This window comes from Pseudopipra pipra, chromosome 17, assembly GCF_036250125.1.
Source record: "Pseudopipra pipra isolate bDixPip1 chromosome 17, bDixPip1.hap1, whole genome shotgun sequence".
Taxonomy (NCBI): domain Eukaryota; kingdom Metazoa; phylum Chordata; class Aves; order Passeriformes; family Pipridae; genus Pseudopipra; species Pseudopipra pipra.
Window position 1 is genome coordinate 6,892,264 of NC_087565.1, and position 22,742 is coordinate 6,915,005.

Sequence of the window (22,742 nt, forward strand, 5' to 3'; positions counted from 1 at the left end):
CTTAGGCACGTTGTGTTAGTTGGGAACCAAATAAGGAGCTTTAGGTGTTATAATTCCAGTTAACTTAGCACTGGAGACAAACTCCAGGCAGGACCCCTCTATATAAAGCTCAGGAATAGCAAGAAAAGCCACTTGAGACTGACTTATATGAATAACAAGCAATTTTCCTTGTGGTGCAGCTGCATCTCTTCCAAGCAGTTGTTGTTTCTTATCTCATGTGCTCCTGGGAGATGAAACTGTGCATCACTCTCCCTCAGAGCACATCAGGTTATGCTGTTGCCCCAAATTCTCAAACAAGTACCTGCAAAAATCTGGCTTGAAACAGGGAGTTCAGCTGTTCAGAAAGAAAACAGCGACACAAATACAACTTGGTGACAAGTGATTAAAATCAGTGAAGCAGAGGAAAGGAAAAAAAAAATCAAGCTGTTACTTATTAATTTAAAGTGGCTTCAAAAAGCAGTTGCTAAACCTCTAGTGATTTTTCTGATACCTGTCCAGGCTACAGGTGGTTGGTAAATGCTTAATAAAGCATCTGCACAGCAATGCAGTTTCTCAGGATTTCAGCTAAAAAAAAAAATTATGGCGATAATTTAAAAAGAGCAACTTATTTTTTAAAATGTTGTCCTGGTTTCTGCTGGGATAGAGTTAATTTTCTCCCCAGTAGCTCTTACAGTGCTGTATTTTGGATTTGGGATGAGAATAATGTTGATAATGATGGTTTAGTTATTGCTGAGCAGTGGCCAAGGACTTTTCAGCCTCTCGTGCTGCCCTGCCAGTGAGGAGGGTGGGGGACACAAGAAACTGGGAGGGGACACAAGAGGTTGGGAAGGGACACAACCAGGGCAGCTGATCCCAACAGACCAAAGGGATATTCCAGACCAAAGGGCATCATGCTCAGCATATAAATAGATATAAATCTGGCCCGGGGGTGCTGGGAACTGGTCAGTGTGTGGTGAGCAATTGCATTGTGCATCACTTGGTTTTGTATTATTATTATTATTATTATTATTATTATTATTATTATTATTATTATTATTATTATTATTATTATTATCCTTTTCTGTCCTGTTCAACTGTTTCCATCTCAGCCCATCAATTTTACCTTTTTTCCCCCAGTTCTCTCCCCCTCTCACTGGGACAGGAGGACAGTAAGTGTCTGTGTAAAGCTGCCTGTCAGGTTAAACCACTGTAAGTGACCTACCAGATATTTCTGTACCGTGATGCCCAACAGCACAGAAACTATAATGGGTAAATTTCCATAGTTTTCAACTGTATTAATAATTGATCCATCATTATAGACATGGGTACTGTGAGTAAACAAATAAAATAATGGATCTGGATCTTCCACTGAGAGACACAGGTCCCACGTTGTCTCTGCTTAATATGCAAAATAATGCCAGCAGGATGAACACCTAGAGAAGTGGCTCATTAATATTAAAAAAATATATAATTAGAGTTGGTTCATTTATTTCAGGGGAAAAAATGTTGCTTGTAACAAAAACATACATTGCAGAAACATTTTTTGTCAGATGTTGCAATTAGCAAAGCTCCTCAGGCACTTCCCATGTTTGCTTCCTTTCCACTGAGAAAATGGGTAAACAAGCTTTTGGAATCAACAGTTTTCATATCATTTTTTAAAACAATGTAAAGTTTCAAATGAAACAAAATTGTGATTGTTTGAAAGAAAATTGCAGAGGAAAGAAATTCCAGAATTTTTTCTCATTATTAGTGCAAGTCTGCCTCTGAAATAAACCTTTTCTGGTCCTGCTTTATATCCAAAGGGTAGAACACTCCAGGAGTCTCTGCTAGCTGGAGAACTGAGAGTTTCCTTTTTCCCCAGGAGAAAAGAAAGTGGAACAAATGATGACACATCCACTGTATTCTCCTTTTTTTCTCAGTACAGCCATCTACTTACTCCCCTATACTTTAGACTTGTTTGTATTTGTGCTGCAGGAGCTTGGAATTCCTTCCTAGGGGAGGGGTCCCATCCTCAGCTCAAGTTTAAATGTCGTTCATAAGTGGGAAGGGGATTTCACTGAAATGGTAGTAGGATGTGAGGAGGAGGGAAGTGCTGGTGAAAACAAGAGGAAACAGAGGTTAGGGAGTACCAACCATTACAGCTTTAATCCTATGCCAAGATAGGAAATTTTTGTCTGCATCACTATTTAAAAACTCAGCAAGTAGAGACAAATTAAGATGCCAGAGCTAAAGGCAGCAGTGAGAGCCACAATTATTACTATTATTGTCCTACTTGTCAGTCATGCCTGAGCCAAACTCACACTCAGTAGAGCAGCAGGAGGCATAACCTGGTGTGGATAAATAAATAAACTTGGAATGAGCAGAGGTGCACCTGGGGAGAATCCTCCAGAACTGTTTGTAAATGTTGCTAAGCAGTTGTGTGTAGTTGCCAAGTGTGCCCACTTTTGTTTAATCCTGTGTGTTCTTAAGACACTTTTATATCATTAAATCGATATTTCTTTTCTTTGAATTACAGGTAGAACATACCTTGTATGATTACATACAGCTGGGCAGATACTTTGTCACAGTTTCTGCCTAAACATGTCTTTCCCCCCCTTCTTCCAGAGTAAGCACCAAGGGGGGATCATTTCCCCACATTACTGATGTTGTTTAGGGAGTCAGTCCTAACGAAAGGCACCTAATGCACCTACATGGGGGGGGGTGTAAAATCAATTCATGACCCCCAGTAACTCTGAAGTCCATTGTCCCATTTCAGCAGAGAGTGACAGAGGAAAATGGTTGAGAATATCACCTGTTAGAAGTTCAGGTGAAGCACTGGGGAAGCATCTCTGTCCTGTTTTCTTACCCTCATCCTCAGTGTCCTCTTACTGCTCCCTGTGAGCACCCAGAGCCAGCTGAGTTTTGGGCTGGACTGGAGAGTTTGTATTGGAGAATCATTTGCAAATGCACTTGTCAGAGTGTGAGCAGAGGTTCGGAGTTTCAGCATTACCCATTTTTGCTGGTGTCTGATTGTGAATTGGGTATTTTCTAACTAGAGTTAAAATGCAGCCTCACATCCCAGTTGAACACACAGCACAATGATCAAAAGGCAACAAAGTGTATTTGAAGGTTTCAGGTAAGTGAACATTTAGGAGGAGAAGATGAGTTAGAGCCTTGAGGTCCTGGTGGTTTGTTATGTAGCTCCACCAACATCTTGTACCTTGGTTCCTTCTCCTGTAAAATGAAGTGTCTGTCTTGTCATCTTTTATTAAGGCTTTAGAGATCTATGCCATTTTTATTTGCTATTGCTCTTCTGCCCTTCACTTCTGTTATCTTTTCTTGTAGTTTAAAAGCAGGAACATTAGACCTGTGCTGCTCAAATAACTGCAGCTCCTGAAGCGTCCTTTACTCACTATTGATAACAAGTGAAGCAGGGGATATTTTGATTCTGTTCTGTCTTGATAAGGTGGCTGTGATGGGTGAGTTAATAGAAAATAAGTAGAGCAGATGTAGTAATAAATTACTATCTTGACAGATCTGACATATCTCCACCCATGTACTGAAGCTGAGTTGAGAGATGTGTGTATGATTAACGTTGCTTAGATGGGTGGTGTCTGAATTAGCATATTGTGCTGTAGGCACTGGAAGCTTCTATATTTTGTGGCAATACCGAGCAATTAAATTGCACTTTACATCCTCAAAGTACTTGAACATGAGAGATTATGTTCCATTAAAGACTGGGATAGATCTTCCCTACCTGGGAGACAGAGGAATGCACATTGCTGACCGTGAGCATGGGAGTGTTCGTGGCATTTGCCATAAAGACACTGCAGTTCAATACTTTATAGCAAGATATTTTTGATAACAAATGCTGTTACACAAGAGTTGCCTGGTTGAGAACTTGAATGTGCTGTAGGAAGAGCTGCTGCTTCTCTCCAGTTTGAGAACTCGTTCCTGCAAACTTTGAGGTGTGTACTTGGCTCAGCTTTGAGCAGAGGACTGCTTCCATCTGATTCCCACAAATATGAGCATGGATCAGGGAGAGAGAGAAACATGGGCTTTCTTTTTCCTTGATATGTGCACCAAATGTGACAGGTGCCAGTAGCCAGCGTGCCCTAACAGAGACAGAGAGTTTGGTAATACTTTTCCCCTTCATATCAGGTTTTTTTTAAGAGGTTGTTTGAATCTTTTGGGAGTTTTGGTTGTTGGTTGGTTTTTGTGATAAATGAACCAGTGGACAAACCTGGAGTGATTCTAAGTATTTCCTCAGCATCAGCAGCTCTCAGTGCACAGCAGCACTGCAGGAGCCCAGCTCTTCATTAGGTTTGAGATCAGCTGCCTTTAATCCAGGCCTATTTCTGACACAGTTTTAACAGCAGCAGTTACTCTAATAGATGAATGTGTTGCATTCTTTTTTCTTAACCATTGTTTCCTATTTTTTTCTTCAAAGAAACCTTTTTTTTTTTACATTTACAAGAGAGAAACTGAAGTCCTTTGATCTCTACAATGTATGTACTATTTATACCAGAGATGGGGAAACTGCTTTTGTCTAATTATTTTTGACATCTTGCAAATATTTGCAAAATTCTTCGTGGGGATTAAAAAGATCCACAGAGTTCAATCTCTCTGTGACAAAGAAATGGTGTTTTCAAAAGGCAAAACAATTGTTTGTTTGTTTTCTCTTAGAGAGATCCCAGACAATTATCTTCCAACATGGCACATTTTATCTGAGATAGCTCATGAGCACATCACATTCTTAGAATATCAGTAAGTTTCCATAAATAGAACTGTACCTTACAAGATCAAATAAAATAGAGATAAAATGGAGTTCATTTGGAAAGCATCAATTCCAGCTTTTTGAAATGTTTGACTCTTGCTTTGTAGGAACTGTTCTCTGCAAAAGCTCCCCTTTTAATGTCCAGTATCTTTGAGCTTCTAAGTTACTTGTTAGAACAAAGTTTGTGAGGTTGTCAGTGCTGTGTTCCCTTCCACTGCCTTACAGAACATTTATTCATTTACATGGATTTACTTATTATGCAAAATAAGTACAGTGTGAGTAATTACTTCCATTTAAAAGAATAGCCAGGGTTAGCAACTCTCACTAAGACTGAGACTCCTCATTTTGTTTCTGGGGGTTTTATAGTCTCGAGTGAGTCAAGTGAATATGAGTCAAGTTCTGTGTGAGTCAAGTGAATTTGGAGTTTATCAGTTTCCACCGAAAAAATTAAATCTATTCTAGTCTTCACGGTTCCAGAATCTTGAGAATATTGTTCATATGGTCACAAAATGAGAAGCTGAAGTTTGTTATTTAAAGCTCATTGTTTTTTGCCTCCTCATGGAATATGTAACACTTGGGATAGGCAAACTGGGCAGGAGGTTTGGGGAGCAGAGGGAAGGAATCAAATGTGTGCTCCCAGTCAGGAAACACCACCAAAGCCAGGCAGAATTACCTTGGTTAACAGTAATTCAATATTTTGAACACTTCTGGACACTTTCTTTAGTGAAAATGGATAATTTCCATTTTCAACTTTGCTTTTTGCTGAATTTTCTGAGTTTTTATCCACTTATACAAGTGTGCACTGACAGATCAGAATAAAATAATAATATGCAGCTTCCCATGGGTTACCAAAACTGTCCTTTTTAAACTAATGTACAAAATGGGGAAAAATTGAGTCATAAGTGGTTTCATACTGCAGAGTAGATATTTTTCTACCTTCTTTAAAATGTTTGCATTTTGTCCATGGAATTGAGAGCAGCACTATAAAATTGAGATACGTAATGTCTTTAAGAATACACATATAGACATTATTTCCTTAGTAAATCTTTCTGGTCTCTTAGAGAAGTTGTATTTCTTAGACCTGACATGAGTCAGACAGCACGAGCTGCAGCAAATCCCAGGCAATCCATTAAGAATGTCACAGCGTGTTCCTCATTCCATGTCCTTCCCAAGGTGAACAGAAGTGTCATCAGCAAGTGGTTTGTGAAGGTGTCTGTGAGTGCTGGCAGGTAAATAATTTTTTTAAACCAAAGTTAACAGTCCATGTAATCATGTGCATCAATCTGATTTCTGGAGAGGCAGCTGTGCTGCTCAGTCTGCTCTGGTGAGGAGCCCAAAATGTGCAAGACAAATGGGAGCATGAGGCTGGCAAAGGAGCACGGGGAGAGCGGCCTGTGGAGCAGCAAGGAGGGGTTATAAACCCCAAAACTGGGAGAGACAGGGGCTAGGCCAGAGCTGTGCAGAAGGAATGGATGTTAGCAGAGGCCTCACAGGTTTGTAGGTGGCTGTTCAGGTACTTCTGAGAATGCCAGAAGAGTGATAATGCTCCTTTCAGAGAGGGGAAAATAACAAAATATCCAAGAGGCCAAGGCTGTGTACAAGAAATCCATGTGCTGCAAATGCCTTTCACCCTTCTGGTATCAGCTGGTTCACTGGAGCCTGGAGAGGTTTTTACTGATGTTGTTGGGCAACTAGAGCCTGATCCTGCAGAACAACCTCAGCTCTTGTCTGTTTGGAGGGGTTCCTTTAGGCCTGACTGACTTTTATAAGTGCCAGTCATTAAAGGAGAATCTTCCTTGATGTTTGCAAAGGGCAGCACAACCCACCCAGCAGACCCTGGCATTTCTGTCACAGTGACATCTTGGGTCACATCTTTCTAACAAAGACCAGCTTGAAAACACTTCCAACACCACGACAAGAGGTTCCTTCAGCACCAGGCAGTGCTCAATGCTGTTTGCCATGATCAGATAGGTCCTAATGGCAGCCCATGGCTATGGATAAGTTCATTAGGTCTTCCAGTGCGTCTTTACAATAAATACTATTAAAAAAATACTATTTCCTATCTCCTACTGAATCATATAATACATTGCATTAAGGATCTCTGTACTTGAGTTGACTTTTGGCTGCTTTTTCCCCAGCTGAACTGCAGTGCTTCCATCTCCTCTCAGCCCCTCAGAGCTGCAGCTTGTGTGGCTTTTGCAAGCGAGTGATGGCCCAGTGCTGTCACTCTGAGGATGTATTACTCACTCAGGGTATTTACATCTTGAGCTGGACTGACAAGAAGATGAAAAGGAGGCTTGGTTGCTTGGCCAGCTTTTGTTTTATAATTTAAAACAGTTTTTGTATTCATGCATTGCATCCCTGTCGCAGAGTGTCTCTATTTCATCCAGGAGCTGAAAAAAGTTATAGTTCCCAGATCTCACATTTCCTTGAAAATATTGTGTAATAATCACAAACAGGGCACTGATAAAGAAGAATTAAAAATCTATTTCTTATTAACCATTTGTGGTTTAAAACTCTGTATTTCAATAGCAGGATAAAGCAGGCACGTAGAAAATATAAGATAAATTAACTTTGCCACTTTGACTGCAAGCCTTCTTGGTCAAATATTTCACAGGATGTCAGAAGTTAGTAGTAATTTTCACAAATGTTTCCATTTCCTACTTGGAAGAGAGGTACCTAAAACCAGTCTGGATTCATGCTTTGTGGAAACCCAGTGACTCCAGACAGTGTTTGTCATACCTCCCACTTGTGAACCATCAAGAGCCTGGAGATCATCGAGGCTGTTTTGCAAGGCATTGGTTTAGTTTTCAAGAATCAGTGAAGAAAACCCCACTGTCAGTCATTCCTTGTCCTGCAGGAGCACTCCAAGTGCCTTTGATCTTTTCCCCAACCAAAAGCATGTTGTGGTTTGGTTTTGTTTTATTTTTTTCCTTCTCTTGCCATCCTATCCTCAGCCACAAATGAATTCTGCAGAATTTCTGCCCTGCATGGTTTTCAGCAGCCATGAGCCATTTGAAATCTGGCAAGGCTGAACATCTTCCTTCGTTTATACACCAACTATTTACAGGAATTTTTCATTCTTCAAGTCGTGTCTCATGGCTCTGAATATTAACACAAGACCTCAAACACCTCATCAACCTCCTGTAACTGAGTAGCAGAGCTAATTTTAATTTAATCCTTTAAAAATTAGGCAGATATTTGGAATGTAGAAATTTTGTTCTCATGAATTAATATGGATGCTGTGCCAGATCATCAGCTGACCAACGTTCATATATAGGTCTTGCTAACACAAATATACTTTGCTGTGTACTGAAAACCTTCAAGTACTTACACAAAAACATATGTCTCGTGGTATGCTTTGGGTGTGCCATCTGTCCTGCTACCTTGTTAGCAAATACAAAGATGCAATATCTGCTGCAAAACATTCACCATCTGAAGTGAATAAAGAAATTATGGTGGTAATGTGGAAGGAAAGCTTGTCCACACAGAAGGGAAATCGTGTTGGGAGCACAGGGAATGACAATGTTTCTCCTGCATCCCTCTCTTCCCACAGTGAGGGCGACCTGTCTGCCCGTGTCTCTGTAATGAACTCAGAGACAATAACAGGGATTAAGCCCAGCATTGATGTTTGTGTTTAAAATGAGCTGGGGCAGAGGTTTTTAAAGCCTGGTGGTATTATTTTACTTTGTTTCTGTGCATTCGTGTTTGTCATGGCAATGAAGAGACAATTCTTCAACTGAAACAACTGGATTTAAGAGGTACCTTTTTGGCTGCTTTTAAGCATCTGCTGTAATTGCCAGAGAGATCTGAATAGTGTCTTCCCAAGAGGAAGGCAAAATGGAGTCCATGCTGGGATAAAGAAAGAAATAAGTGGTCCATCAGAAGGTTTCTAGTAAGAACTGAGGCATAGGATGAAAAATGTGACAGCACCCAGGATGGAAAGGAAGATGACGTTCCAGATGACAGGGCACGCAAATAAGTCTCTCATGCTTGTAGACACCACAGTAATTCTCATTTTTTAATCCAAAAAGAATAGTCACTCACATCATTTCCTTCCACAGCAAAGAGCTGCCTTGATACCACGACCTTGTGCTACCGCTCAGGGTCACAGATTCACGCAGGCATGTCCTTGCGCTCTCGTTGAGCCCTCGTGCCTTGCCCTTTCCCCACAGCAGGGAGGCCAGGTCGCTTTACAAGTCCCTGCCCTTTCCTAGAGCTGCCCAGGAGCCGTGGTCTGCTGCTCCTGTTCCACCCAATTAGTGCCTCTCCGTGCAGCATCTCCTGTCACTCACTGCCGTGCCAGTGGTGACGCTCCCAGCAATGCCAGTTCAACAAAGGGGAGACAAACACTTTAATGGTTGCCAGCAGCTGAAGTGAGGCTGAGGCAGAAAAACCCTTTCAAGTATTTTAGGCACTGCTGAAATATTCACATATACAAGAACAAATGTACATGTACATGTGCATGAACGGCAAAGTGACATCTGAGCTCCCTCGTTGGTACCAGCTGTAGTTCCTCCCTGTTGCCAGAGGCAGGGATGTTCTCTGATTGAATGGGAAGCTTCAGGACTTGGCTGTCCATCCTCTGCTACTGGGAAACCAGGCAGCCAAGCACATTCCCATTGCTCTGCCTTCCACATCTCCTCAGGTCAGCAGGAGGGTGTTCCGGACCAGGAGCAAACGCTGCCAGTGCGGCCCACAGACACTGCAGTCCCTGACCTCTGCCACCGTGTCACTACAACACAGGAGCAGCAGCTTTTTACATTGAAGAGGCAGAAATTAATCATTCTTGTGAGGGAAGAAAAATAAAAGTGTCTCTGAACGAGCCCACCTGCAGACATTAGTAAGTGCTTCACACCGGTTCTCACTCCAGCAGCCTCCCATCCTCTCTCTCCATCCCCACGTGCTGCAGCTCCACGGTGCTCTTTAACTTGTCAACTCACAGCTGCAGCAGAACTTTGGATTTCATTTTCTCACAAGTTTCAACTGAAAAAAAAAAAGTGTCTCCTACCTTACCAAGACTGACTTTGACTCCCTAACCTGATATTTAAGGGCTGACACGTTCGCTTCTTCCTACGCTGTTTAGAGTTTCCTGCTCACAGACTCCTCTAACTAGAACATAAATTCTGGAGCTGGGGTGGTGGTGTCGTACATCACACACTGTTTAACACTGACATGAAATCCTTCATCTCCAGCCATGCAAATTTCCTGCAGATATATGATCCAGTTTATGTGTGTGCATACTAAAACCACAGGAAAGAGTTGAGTCATTGCTTCAAAAAACCATTCAAAAAAGTTTAAAAAATTAATCCCCATTGCCAGTTTCTCATCCTAATAAAAAAATTCTGATTCCTAACATTCATTTAACCTGTGTTATAGTACACTGCAATATATGTTAAACTGCATTCCAGTATATAATGTTATAGCAGTATCAAGTCCTCTAACCATGAAAAAAATCTTTGCATTAAAGGACATCAAAAGCCCTCTTTGCTCTGGGATTCCACATTCCTTTAAGCCACCTGTGGTGGCCTTGCAGGTTACAGGTGTGTGACTGTTATCTAGTCCATTCTCCTCTCCTGATGTTCAGGTGTGTTTTGACCATTCTTACAGGCAATTTGTTTCCATACTAACATTAGAAAACTGACCCTTTTCATTTTCCCTTAATGAAGGTGAAATGATGCACTTGTCTCTCCATAGACAGGGACAACAATTCAGTGCAACATATTGGAAAAATCTGGTTGTCCTCGTCTCTCCCTCAGTTTTCTCTTTACTTCAGCAAAGCAGTGCAGGTTTTTTGGTCCCCTCTGCTGTCATTTTAGTCCCTCTCCTATGACTTCTCTTCATTTTATCAACAGCTTTCCCAAAGCATGAATTTCAGATCCAGAGACAATTTACTTCAGCTGAAGCAAATACTTACTACCTGTATTTTAACAAGATTGCATTTGTTTTTTATTTTTCTGTAATAACATGGCCTTATTGACTGCTACAGAATTTATGGTCCACTATAACTCCCACAAACCTTCTGCATTATGATATGTTATATACTTTTCTGACTACAGTACTTAGCAATTATTTGATTGGATTTCATCCTGTGTTTGTCTTGTACCTGGCTTGCCAATTATTCATGGAAAACCTGAGCCTCATGATGAAAAGATGTAGGATGTCTAATACTTCACATGATCAAGTTTGCTAAGGAGAGGAAATGGTTCTGTAATGCTGCACCTGACATCAAAGGCTTTGGATTTGCTTTCCAGACCTATTAATAATTTCCTATTAATACAAAACTTTAAACAAAGAAAATAAGTGCTAAATGCCAGTCGAAAGTGCTGCAAATTATTTGGTGTAATGTGGCTCATAGACCAGGTTAGATTTATAGCAATGTCAATATAGGAGGGATTTTTAAGCATCATTATATACTGTGTTCCTGTTGACGCTTCTCCACTTATTGCTGTGGTAATACATTTGGCACAAGGGACATATATAATGCTAACATTTCTATGATATACATATCCAATAAAAGCTTTTTCAATTTCATTATTTCGACAGGCAGATTCCATTAATACATCCACAGCAATAATGTTCCTTTTCTTCAGGATCTAAGAGAAGAGGATTATTAAAAATTACAGACAAGACCCCCATACACTTAATCTCTCCAAATTCACTTTACGGTTGCTGTCAACATCAATAATATCAGACAGTATAATCAGGTTTGTATAAAACATCAGAACCATATATTTTCCAAATGGGATTTGTTTCCCCACCTAACAGTGCAATTGTTTGGGTTTTTGCCTTTTTTTTGTGTGTCAGAAACTGGTGATCCCACGTGCCTGTGGAGAACAGATGTGCTATGTGACAGCCAGGCTGCAGCTCCTTCATCTCACCCCATTCTCCACATTGTAACCTTGGTCCAGCTTTCCTCTGAATCTTTGGAAATCCCCATTTTCATTAAGACATTCTAAAAAAAACCCTCATATTATTTTCATATGCATTACTTCTAAATCAAACCATGCCTGGTGATTTAATCTTTCTTTTTATTGATATTATCTTTTCAATATCACTATCCACTCTCATTCTGACCAGCCTTGTATGGAACATTTATAAAATCAGTTTCTGTCATGCCATTGAAAAAATAACTGTGTGCACCCCCTTTCATACCAGATTTACCAGGTAATCTATCAAACAAAATACAATTTATTTCTTCCATGATGTTCCTGAAAAGTCAAGCTAGGTGTGAGAAACTGGAGTTTGGTACTGGACTCTGATATGCTTTTCCAACAGTTCTATGAGTTGTCAGGCAAAGATTACAAAGATACAGGGACATTTGTGTCTTAAATCTAGAGTGGTTAAAACTGGGAAGTGACTTAGACACTGCTAAATGTTGTCTGTACAACTGGTTTGCAACAGTGTGTTGGTGAGTAGGGGTTGCTCATTGACACTTTGAATTGAAGAAAGGGCTTTTATTCTTTTATATTCTGGGGTTGCCTACCTTTATTGCAAATATCTCTGACAGAGGAGACAACAGAGAATGGCTCTGGTGTTTGAGCAATAACACGTCAATAGCCCATGTGTTCAATAAGTGTCACAGGAATTCTGGTCCCTGATCCCAGCACAGCCAGGGCTGCAGTCACACATCCTGAACCCTCTTTTCCTGATGCCCAGTTTGTAAACCCTGAGATAGATCTGTCAGATATGTGCCTATGGACACAGCTCAGAGGGGGGAGTGCACAGGCTGACAGGGCACTAATTGAACTGATCCACAGTCAGTGAGCCCCTCCTCTGAGGGGGGAATTCTGCACGTGGGGAGAGGGGCTGCCTTCTTTTCTCTGGTTAAACAGGCACCAAGCCTGTCTCTGCTCCAGACAGTGAGTGCCACCTGCTGTGCCTCCACTGCCTGGGAGCTGCCAGGAATTCACAACTCAACCTGGGTACACCTGAACAAAGAGAATCCTCTGCAGCTGCACAAAAAAGTGCCGCTGCACCAGAACCAGTGTCTTAGTTCTGACCTAAAATCTGTAAAACTTCCATAGGATAGATGGAAAATAGACTGAAATTTCTATACAAATGTATGGAAATATGGTTAAGTAGTGGTTCTTCCATGGTCATGCAAGTCTTTTAAGAATTAGAGGTTCAGGGAATCTAAAAGGCCCTGGGTTTTTTTGCTGAAAGCTCCATAGATAGGCTGTGGTCAAACCTTGATTAAGAACAGAAAATATAAATAGTGAAGAAGTTGACAGTACTGATATTTACCAAATAAAACCTGTTTACATTTCTGATAGTCATCTCAGCAATGCAAAGCAAGAAAAAGGGGTTATTAAGGCACCTCTCGAAATTTTCTTACCAAGAGAAACTTCATGAGTAATTCTCAGAAAACGTGCTTTGTGTGGGTGCAACAAACCCTTAAGTGACTGTGAGAAGACAAATACTAGGAGAACACAGGAGAAGCTGGATTTATTAATGCATTTAATATTCTGTAATATGCCAGACAGAGCTATCATTTTGCATCCTTGGAAACAGCACTGTGCTCTCAGGGAGACAGAGAACAATACAGAAATAACAGTGAGAGGGTTCCTTGACAAACTCTTACCAAAGAGGTTATGCAAATGCACAGTGTTCTGCATGGAGTTCCTTTTTCCCAGCAAAAAGGCATTTCCGTGCCAAAAGAAGACAGGCATGACCTCTCTGATGGGTGGGACAGGACAAAGGGATTCCAATCAGAAGCCAGAAATGCTGGAGCTTGACTAAAATCAAAACCAGTTGAAGAAAGGAATTCTAGTCAGTCCATTGTCCTTTGAATTTCACTCCAGCGGGAGATTAGAGCCTGGAAATGCACTTCAAGTGACTGCACAGGAAACTTTGCAGCTGTTCTACAAGAAGGATTTGCCTGTAAGCAAAAAGATCCAGGTTTGCCTGCCTTGCTTAGAGTCTGAGCCAGTGACCATAGAATTAATAATATGATTTTTCTTACTTCAGAGAGCTTCCATCCAGACAGTCCCTAACGAAAAATGAAACACGTGAAATTAAAAGGAAAAACAGTTCAAGGTCAAAAGATTTTACAAGTGATGAGCTAACACACTGGGACTATGTATACTTAATACATATTGATCAGCACCTCATGAACGAAGGATTTAGGATGAATCCATACTTTATTGCAAACCTTTCTTCCAAACTATTAGATTTTTGTGTTTATAGACCAGATTTGTAATTTAAGGGAAGGATTTAGGAGCCTAAAGGATGTAAGCACTCAGCTGTTTATGAAGTTCAATGGCATTTGAGTGTCTGGGTCCCTCAGGCTCCAGTCTGAATTCCAACTGTAACTTATTGACAATAGTCTTTCAGTTCAGAAAGCACAAAATGGTTGCCCTTTACAGTAACAGAATATTTGCTTCATAGGCATAACAATAATCTAGTCTGTCTTCCAGGGACTATTTTGTGGTCACAATCAGGACAACTAACACAATTTAACTCAATGGAAAATGCAGCTCTGTGCATGTGGGAGTGCTGACTCTACTGTAGGTTTAGAGTCACAAGTTCCTGCCTAAAAGACAATATAACCTGCTCCTTCTTCTCATACCCCAAAAACCTTTTCACTCTTGCCTGCTCCCTGACCACATCTATTCAGCAGACCTTCAACCCAGGCCAGAAATGCTTCCTCAGCATCTCTAACCTGAGCCTGATCCAAGGCTTTATTCCCAGCTCCTTTTCCCCAGGAACTGATCTGATTCCAGAAAACACCCCAGTCCATCATCTCAGTGCTGCTGTCCAGCTGTCAGAGTCTAAATTACATCTTAGGACATAAACCCCCGAGTGAGGTGTGATGGAGATGGATCTGCAGTGGTGGGTAAACATCCAGTTTGTCCTGTGGTCTTTACAGGTAGATTTTGCAGGAGTAAATTCTGATAAATACCTACATATGCACAACAATATCTGCATGTAGCTCCCCCTGCAAGGGAGCTACACTTGGTGTGGGGTCTGGAGAACGGAGCAAACAGGGCTTAGAGACACATCCTGGTGTCCTGAGAGCTGGGCTGCCCATGGGGAGGGACCAAATGCCTGCTTTGTGATTCTTCATGTCAGAGAGAGGATATTAAAGTTCATAGCTGTCATTGCATAACATTCCTTGACTACCAAAATGTCTCTTAAAAAGTGCAAAGAGACAGCAGGGAAATAGGATGCCTTTGCAATGGGGCCAAAATAAGGCTGGAGGTAGCTCTGATAGGAATATTTAATGTCTCTGAGTTGCTCTGGCAGCTCAGCACATCCCTTTGACACAATGCTACAAACAGTGATTACTGCTTGTCTGAGGGTGTAGGGAGGGAAATTCTGAGGCAAAGTTAATTTATATCTTAAAATAGTTTCCTTTTTAAAAGCACACCATGGTAACAAAATTTCAGGATTGTAATGATTAATGTCACCACACTGCACTGACTCCACTGCCTTGTAATTAAATAGAAGATAGTCAGTTGTATAGTGCTTGAATATGATAATGGTTTATGTATTAACTCATTCACCTTGCAATTTCTTGACCTATTTTTCATTTTTAGAGGCCATAATGATGGAATGTGTACAGTAGCAGAGACTCTAAGAGCAGTCCCTGAGTCATCCTGGGGGAAGGAGAGGCACTGTTGCTACTGGCTTTGTTTCAGCCTTTCTGATAAACTGAAATTACAATCTAGAAGTACATTTTCTGAGGGCTTTCTAAGCACTCCAATCTAAGTAAGGGACTGGATACTTCATTCCCAAACTGTGGTTGTAACAATTTGCCATGAACCAAACAGCAGCTGAAAAGTGGGAGCTCTGCTATTCCTTTTGTTGTGAGTTACCACTTGGTGATTATAGAGTTTGAAACAGAGAAAACACTTAAACTCCTGTTCAAACACACATTCCACCCCTTCCCTGCTAATCCAGAAAGGATAGAGAATATAGTCTGCATTTTGAGCATTAAAACAGAATACCCAATAATGGGTACATTGAAAGGTCTTGGGATTTTGAATCAGCAGACGTGTGTGTTTGGGTTTTCCACCTGTTCCTGTGAACGTCTCACTCTGATGTTTGCCAAGTATCTTGCACAAACTATTTGTTAACCATGGAAGTTCAAGATGCTGAAATAAATCTCGGTCTTTCAGAGGTGTTGAACTCCCCATTCAAGTCAAGCACAGGATTGTTTCACCCTCATTATGGCCTTGTTAGCAAATATCCAGCAACCTCATGGCAGGGTGTCCCTTTTCCTCCTCATTTCTCATGTAACTGGCTTCTCTACATGAAAGCACAGACTATAAATAATATTGGATCTTTAGCTTAAAAAATGCATATCCTGATGAATACCCTGATGAATATTTATTCAGCACATTAGAAACATCACCCACGCCTGGCTTTCATTTGGCTAATAAACCTGAATACTGAAAAAAACTTAAAGACAATATTTATTCAGCTCATCAGCAAAGCATCAGCTGAGGAAACTTCATATTTCTGTTTGGGATAAGTACACACATCCTATTGCTGTCCTCTGGAAACACTTCATAATCTTTGGAGGTATTTCTTTGGCACAGATAGGACTGCTCCCACTTCACAGCTGGAGAGGTGTAGTAGACAGATTTATGGCATTTAATTTCCACTAACTCCAATGGAGGTAGATGCTGAATAGTTTAGTAAAATCTGACTGCAAGTACCTTGCCCAGGGTCACAGAGGAATCCCCTGAAGTGGGATTTTCAGAGTTATGGATCAGCATTCCTGATTTTCCCCTCCTGCTGAGGATACTTTATTTTGAGTACCATGACTGGGTGTACACAGCAGTATTACCCTGGGTTTTCAGTTCAGTCTTGAGCCAAACCTTCCCCATTATCCATCACACTGTGGTGGTATTTGCCCTCTGGCTCTGCTTTGGAGTCACCTGGATCTTCAAGCAAGAAAACTGAAATAATTTCTTAATTATTGACCTTGGCAGTGCTTCCCAGCTGCCATGATGGATGTGTGCTCCCCTTAGCTTTTCCTGTTCGCTTGGACCAAGATGTAAACACGAACTGTCTCCTCCATCTGAGGTCCTGAGTTTCTTGGGAAGAGACACTGCTGTGTCTGGAGAGGGATTTTGCAGTTTGAGCCTCTTCCATGCACGGAGTTCCTCTGGAGACACAGCCCCTCCCTGGTGCAGGGATGTCCATGTTTGCTCACTCTCTGCCCAGGACAGTTCTCTGCTAACAAACAACATTAGGCCTTTTTAGCTTTAGTGTTTAGTCCCTCCAGAATCCTTGATTTTGTTTATTCCCATTTGGATTTGAAGAGATAATCCTTTATACTGTGATTTCTAAGCATATCTGAATAAGTTGCTCATATTCTACAGTCCAGACTCTCTCATCTTTTGACATCTTTGGAAAAGTTGAGCTTGTTTTTTCCCAAACTCCATGTGTTTGTCTCCTATAAATAAATACTTCTCAAAACATGCTCTCCTCAACAAGACCTGGTTCCTACTGTGTCCTGCTGGCATCTGTAACTAGAATGTCCTGGTCACAGTCATGGATGCTCTGAGCAAGAAATGTGTAAAGCCCCATCCCCTCCATTTGCTCCATTTGATCACACCAGTTTCGCCAGAATCATCCCTGATTTTCTCTAAAACAGCAAAAAGAAAAATCAGCCATTGGAGTGGGAAATTCTTTCCACTGTAGATGGAAATAGGAATTCACTTGTCACTACTGCTTTCAAATGAATTTCTAAATGAAAAACCCTTTTATACTGTCAGTACTCTGACATGGAGATGACAGGTTCTGTTGGTTTTCCATCAGTTACAGCCTGTGTCAGCAGCTTTTCAGGATCCAGGATACACTCCAGTTTCTACACTAAAAGCCATTTCTTTTTGTTGTCTCTTTGCTAGGAGCAACTGTGAGTGTTGGTGCTTTGTAATATGTTTATAATATTTTACATATAAAATTCTGCATCATGTTCTTCAGAAGATTTGTTGGTGCAGCTTTCACAATCATCTTGTATTCTTTCCCACACCTCTTCTAAATGTAATTCAATTAAATAGGTTGATGGTGTTTGTATTAATCTAAGTAGCATTTTTGGCAATATGACAAGCTGAACTGGACTGAGTTTTTGTGGTTTTATGATAGTGCTGGCTATAGCTGATGTTTCTTAAACAAAATGTTTGAAAGCAAAAAACATGGATGTTTTTAAATGTGAGATTCCCATCTCTGGCTATGTGGAAGCTATTCCAGGCAGGAGGCAAATATTACAGGATAAAAATACCCTTCCACAGATATCCTGAAAAATAAGATGAAAAAAAATTCCAAAGCACAAGTAGCAGTTCTGTGTCTAACTATTAATGCTTTTCTTGTGGAAGCACCTTGAAGCCCTAATTAAGGACTAAAATTTCTTCTTTCAGGCTCTATCAAGGACTGAAAGATGCCCATACAATACATAGATAAGATTCACTGATGCTTGATGGACATCAGGAAGGATGGTGAAGTGATCATCTCCAGTTCTGAAATAGGTAAGTTTAATTTTTCTACTTTTATATTAACATGTTTATGTCCCCTAATCTTGGAGATTTTTCCTTTATCACTTCCTTGGAATTAATTCAGAACTTAGAAATGTGGTGCTTGTCTTGCCAGCTATTTACAAATCTCCCTCCACAACTGAACTCCTGCATCCCAGAGCAGATTTGCAATAACTCTCCTAACTCAGCTCTTGGCCTTTCTGAAGGGGAGGCTTCAACTCTGACATTCTGTGGCACCTTGCAAATGCCTAGGAAAAAAAAACGGGAATGCAGAGTCTTTCAGCATCTGCATAATCAGGATTTGACCCAAGAGCCAAAGAAGTGTTTCTTGTTTAATTGCATTTCTCCATGGTTTCATTTCTGGACAATAACCTGAGTGTGACAGGCAGCAGATTTCAAGTTAGGAAATTTATACTAATCCCAAGTACTTCTATAGTATCAAAAACTACAACATTATCAAATGTCTCCCTAAGCCTTGATTTGGGCATTTTGAGACACTGAATGAAGAGAGGGAAACAGATCTCCCCAAATTTTTGTTTCTTCTTTGAAGTATCCATTCTGCTTATGGGATTTACAGGTTTGAATAGAGAATTCTGTCGATGGGATTTGTAAGTTTGAAGAGTGAAAATATATCTCAGAATATGTAAAATGCTCAAATAGAAACTTCCCTATTGAAATGCTCATATTGAAGGCCAGTTGCAAACATAAATTCCTTTTCTGTGCTCAGAGGAGTTCACCTTGCTGGTGTAAATGGATTCTACCATATGCCCTATACTTTAAGAAATTCTTGGAATAAAACCCTTTGGAAAAGCAAACAGGCTGAAATGAGCTGACAAAGTCCAATACAGATACAGACATAGAGATATATTTCTTATCAGTCATTGTTGCTATCTCTTCATTGGAAAAAAACAGTGGACAAAAAGAAAGATTTCTATATAGTGGACACAGGTAAGTGGAAAAAATCAGAATATCTGCTTAAGATTTTTATCTTGGCCTTGTCACATTCCTTTTCCTCAGCAAGTGGTACTTTCCTTGCATGATGCTAATGAGGCAAGGCCTTTGTCTTGAGAAAGAAAACCCCTCTCCACTGACTATATCAAAATACACATTTTTGTAAGTAGCTTTGTTTTCAAGTAGGGTATTTGTAATCCTTCCTTAGTTTTACTTCTTGGTACCGGCTGGTCAATAACTGGTCTACTTATGCCATCTCCTGGGTAATTACAGAATTGTCTTCACACAGGAAAAGCCTCTATCAAGAAGCATTAACAATTATCAGTGCCTTGGAATAATTTGCTAATTGAATCTCTGAAGTAATTTTCTTTCTTATTTTATAGAATTTAGAACAATTCAAAAACTACTGAATTATTAATAATGTACCATATTCAGCTATTATGAATAATCAGGAGATTGTAGGAAAAGGATCTTTGTAATTGTGTTCCCAACAACATTGATATATTTTGTGAAGTTGTGTTTTACAAAAAAAAATACTTTTTTATACTGCTATTTTGCTAATGAGAGCCCTGTTTTCTCAAAAGAGTGGGTTTTAATCTCTCGGGGATGATCAGAAAGAAGGAACAGATGTTGGCTGTGTTGCATAATGTTACTGGAGATACCTGTGCTGTGTGACACTTCATTTCTGATGTAAATGGTAGAAGAACCTACAAAGAGCAGATGATGTTATTTGATCTTCTGGTCATTTTAGCTTTGCTTTCCATTCATTCAATCACTCTTACCAAATCTCACACTGGGTAATTACACCTGTCTAGGATACATGGGAAAGGCTGAAGGGCCTCCACTGGCTCCTGTAGCCTCATTTTGCTTCATTTTCCATGGTATAGAACGGTTTTCTTGCAAACTGGGGTTGGCTGCAGGATCCTCAGTGGGACAGGTGGCACAGACAAAGCAGAGGAAATCTAGAGGTTTTTCCTCAGAGCAAAAAATGTTTGGTGAACCTGAGTTTCAGTTCACACCTCATAGGGGTAACTGGAAATTGTAGATTCCTACCCCAAGTGTTAAGCGAAACAAAGTGGGCATCTGAAATACTAAATATTCATGTCTTTCAAGTCCCTTCTATTTACTGGTCCCTAAGAAATGTGCATTCAGGATAGAATTAAGTGATTACAGTAGACATTGTGAATCACGTTCTTCTGGGCATCCAGAAAGTACCTGCTCAGCCCCAAGTCAAGGTGTTGTGTTTCACTAACAGGGTTAACACAAGATGTTTCCATTGTGAAGGCTTCTCATCACTTTTGAAAAGTAGGAAATAATGAGAGCGTGAAGAGCAGGAACAGCACAAGGAAGATGCACAGCATCTTCTCACCTCTGCTTTGAGTGTGCCTTCCCTCCATTTTCCCTAATCACCAGTTTTCCATCCAAGTGCTATTACAGGCTAAAATAGAAAGCCACACTGGAATGGTATAAATCTCTGATTTTTCTCAGTCTTCAGCATCAGCACATGTTAAGAAAGGAAAAGCCTATTTCAGGTTTTTTGAAGGTGACTGTGGCCTTTGAACTCAGTTGGGAAAGTTTGCCACCACCACACGTGCTACAATGTCTGTTCCCTGCTTGCTCTCAGAAAACCTTCAGAAAAGCCTCCAGCTTGGCCCATGAGTTTTTTAAAACACGAATCCAACACTGCTACTAAGTGTTTAATTATTAGGATTGTGAAATACAACACCACCTAAGGTATTAAGAGAAGGAACTAATTATAACCCTCTCAGTATGTGGTTTCCCCTTCACTGATAGAATCTCTTGTCATTTATTTGTCCTTTAAACGACTTCTTCTGATACCTTAATCAGGATAAATGGATCCTTCAGAGTGGAGAAAATGACCCCAAACTGGCACAGAAAGATTTGATTAAAACTTATACTCCTCCTGTGGCAGCCCAAATATCCCAGGGGATCCCATTGCTCAGCAGAGTAGAGGAAATAGCAGAGAGGGAAAAGCTTTCTGTCTGAGAAAAAAAAGACTTTATCACTGATGTGCTGCCATCCCCTCTCCATAGGACCAGCCTGTGATCAGTGCCTCTTGTTTCCTTTAAAACTCAGTGTCAGAAGTTTGGTTCCAGCGTGATTAATTTCCCCTTCCCTGATTGTGTGTCATTTGCTTTTAAGTAAGATCTTTATAAATGAGGCAAAACAAAGACAGAGATGAAGACTGTGCGGAGATAAACATTTGTGCTGCTGGGACTCCCACTGCCTCGGGCCCAGCAGGGGTCACAGGTAATGGGGATTCACAGGCCTCTGATTAGACCTCTCACTGTGAACAGGTAATTGAAACACTAGAGCCCATCACCAGCAGTTAGGGAACAGCAAGCCATGGAGGTACTTAGTTTAGATCCTGAACAAACCAGAGGCTTCACACACTCCCTGTGCCTCTGACTGAACAAAGCCCGAGCCGAGGCCGTGGATAATCCAGGTTGTGTTTGCACAGAGAGCACCAGCCAGCCCTCAGCAGGGGCTGCTGCTCAGCCATTCTGGGGCACCAGCCACAGGCAGTGGAGCCTTGGGAACATTTGTGGCCAATTGCCTGGACTGAAGGTCATTCCCTCAGCCCAGGTTTGCTGCGAGGCACCGGTGGAAAAGGGTGTGTGTCCAGCAGGGACATCGCATCAAGCTCCGTGTGAACCTTTGGAAGCTCCCTCAGTGACTGGGAGTCTGATGGTTCCCTCTCTGCCCCAGTGGAGACAGGGCAAGAGCAGCTTTGAGCCCCAAACCTGCTTAGGGTATCACGTCATGACGGTCCACAACATCTTCCTGAGGGGAAGAAGAGGGGCAGGCCCTGATCTCTGCTCTCTGTGACCAGGGACAGGACCCAGGGAATGGCCTGAAGTTGTGTCAGGGCATGTTGAGGTTGGATATTAGAAAAAGGTTCTTCCCCCAGAGGCTGGTCGGGCACTGCCCAGGCTCCCCAGGGCCGTGGGCACAGCACCAAGGCTGCCAGAGCTCAAGGAGCATTTGGATGATCCTCTGGGGCACAGGGTGTGGCTCTTGGGGATGGGCCTGTGCAGGGCCAGGGGTCGGACTCGATGATCTTCGTGGGTCCCTTCCAACTCAGCATGTTCTGTGATTCTGGGATAATATTCAGCGTGATCTGTGGCACAAGTCAACCTGCTGCCTCTAACACTCACCTCTTGGTCTGTCTCCTAATGGAAACCTCAGCCTCCCACAGTTATGAGCCATTCACTGGCCAGGTCCCCTGAATAATGTCTTTAAAGGTGTGATTGACACAAATGTGTGATGCAGGGAAGAAATGTGCTGATTTATACCTCATTTTCACTTCTTAGTAATCATTGTATCTCTTGAAAGCCTCTGGCATTAGCAACTGTGGGTCTGATCACACGTAACCTTTGGTGACTGCACACATGGTGTGCTTCAAACCCAACACAAGTTTACATGAACAACAAACACACAGAATATTTTCATTATTATTTTTAATCTTGCATAATTTTCAGAATAAATAGCAAAACACAGCATAATTCTAATTTTAGCAATATGGTTATCATTTCCAATAAAAACAT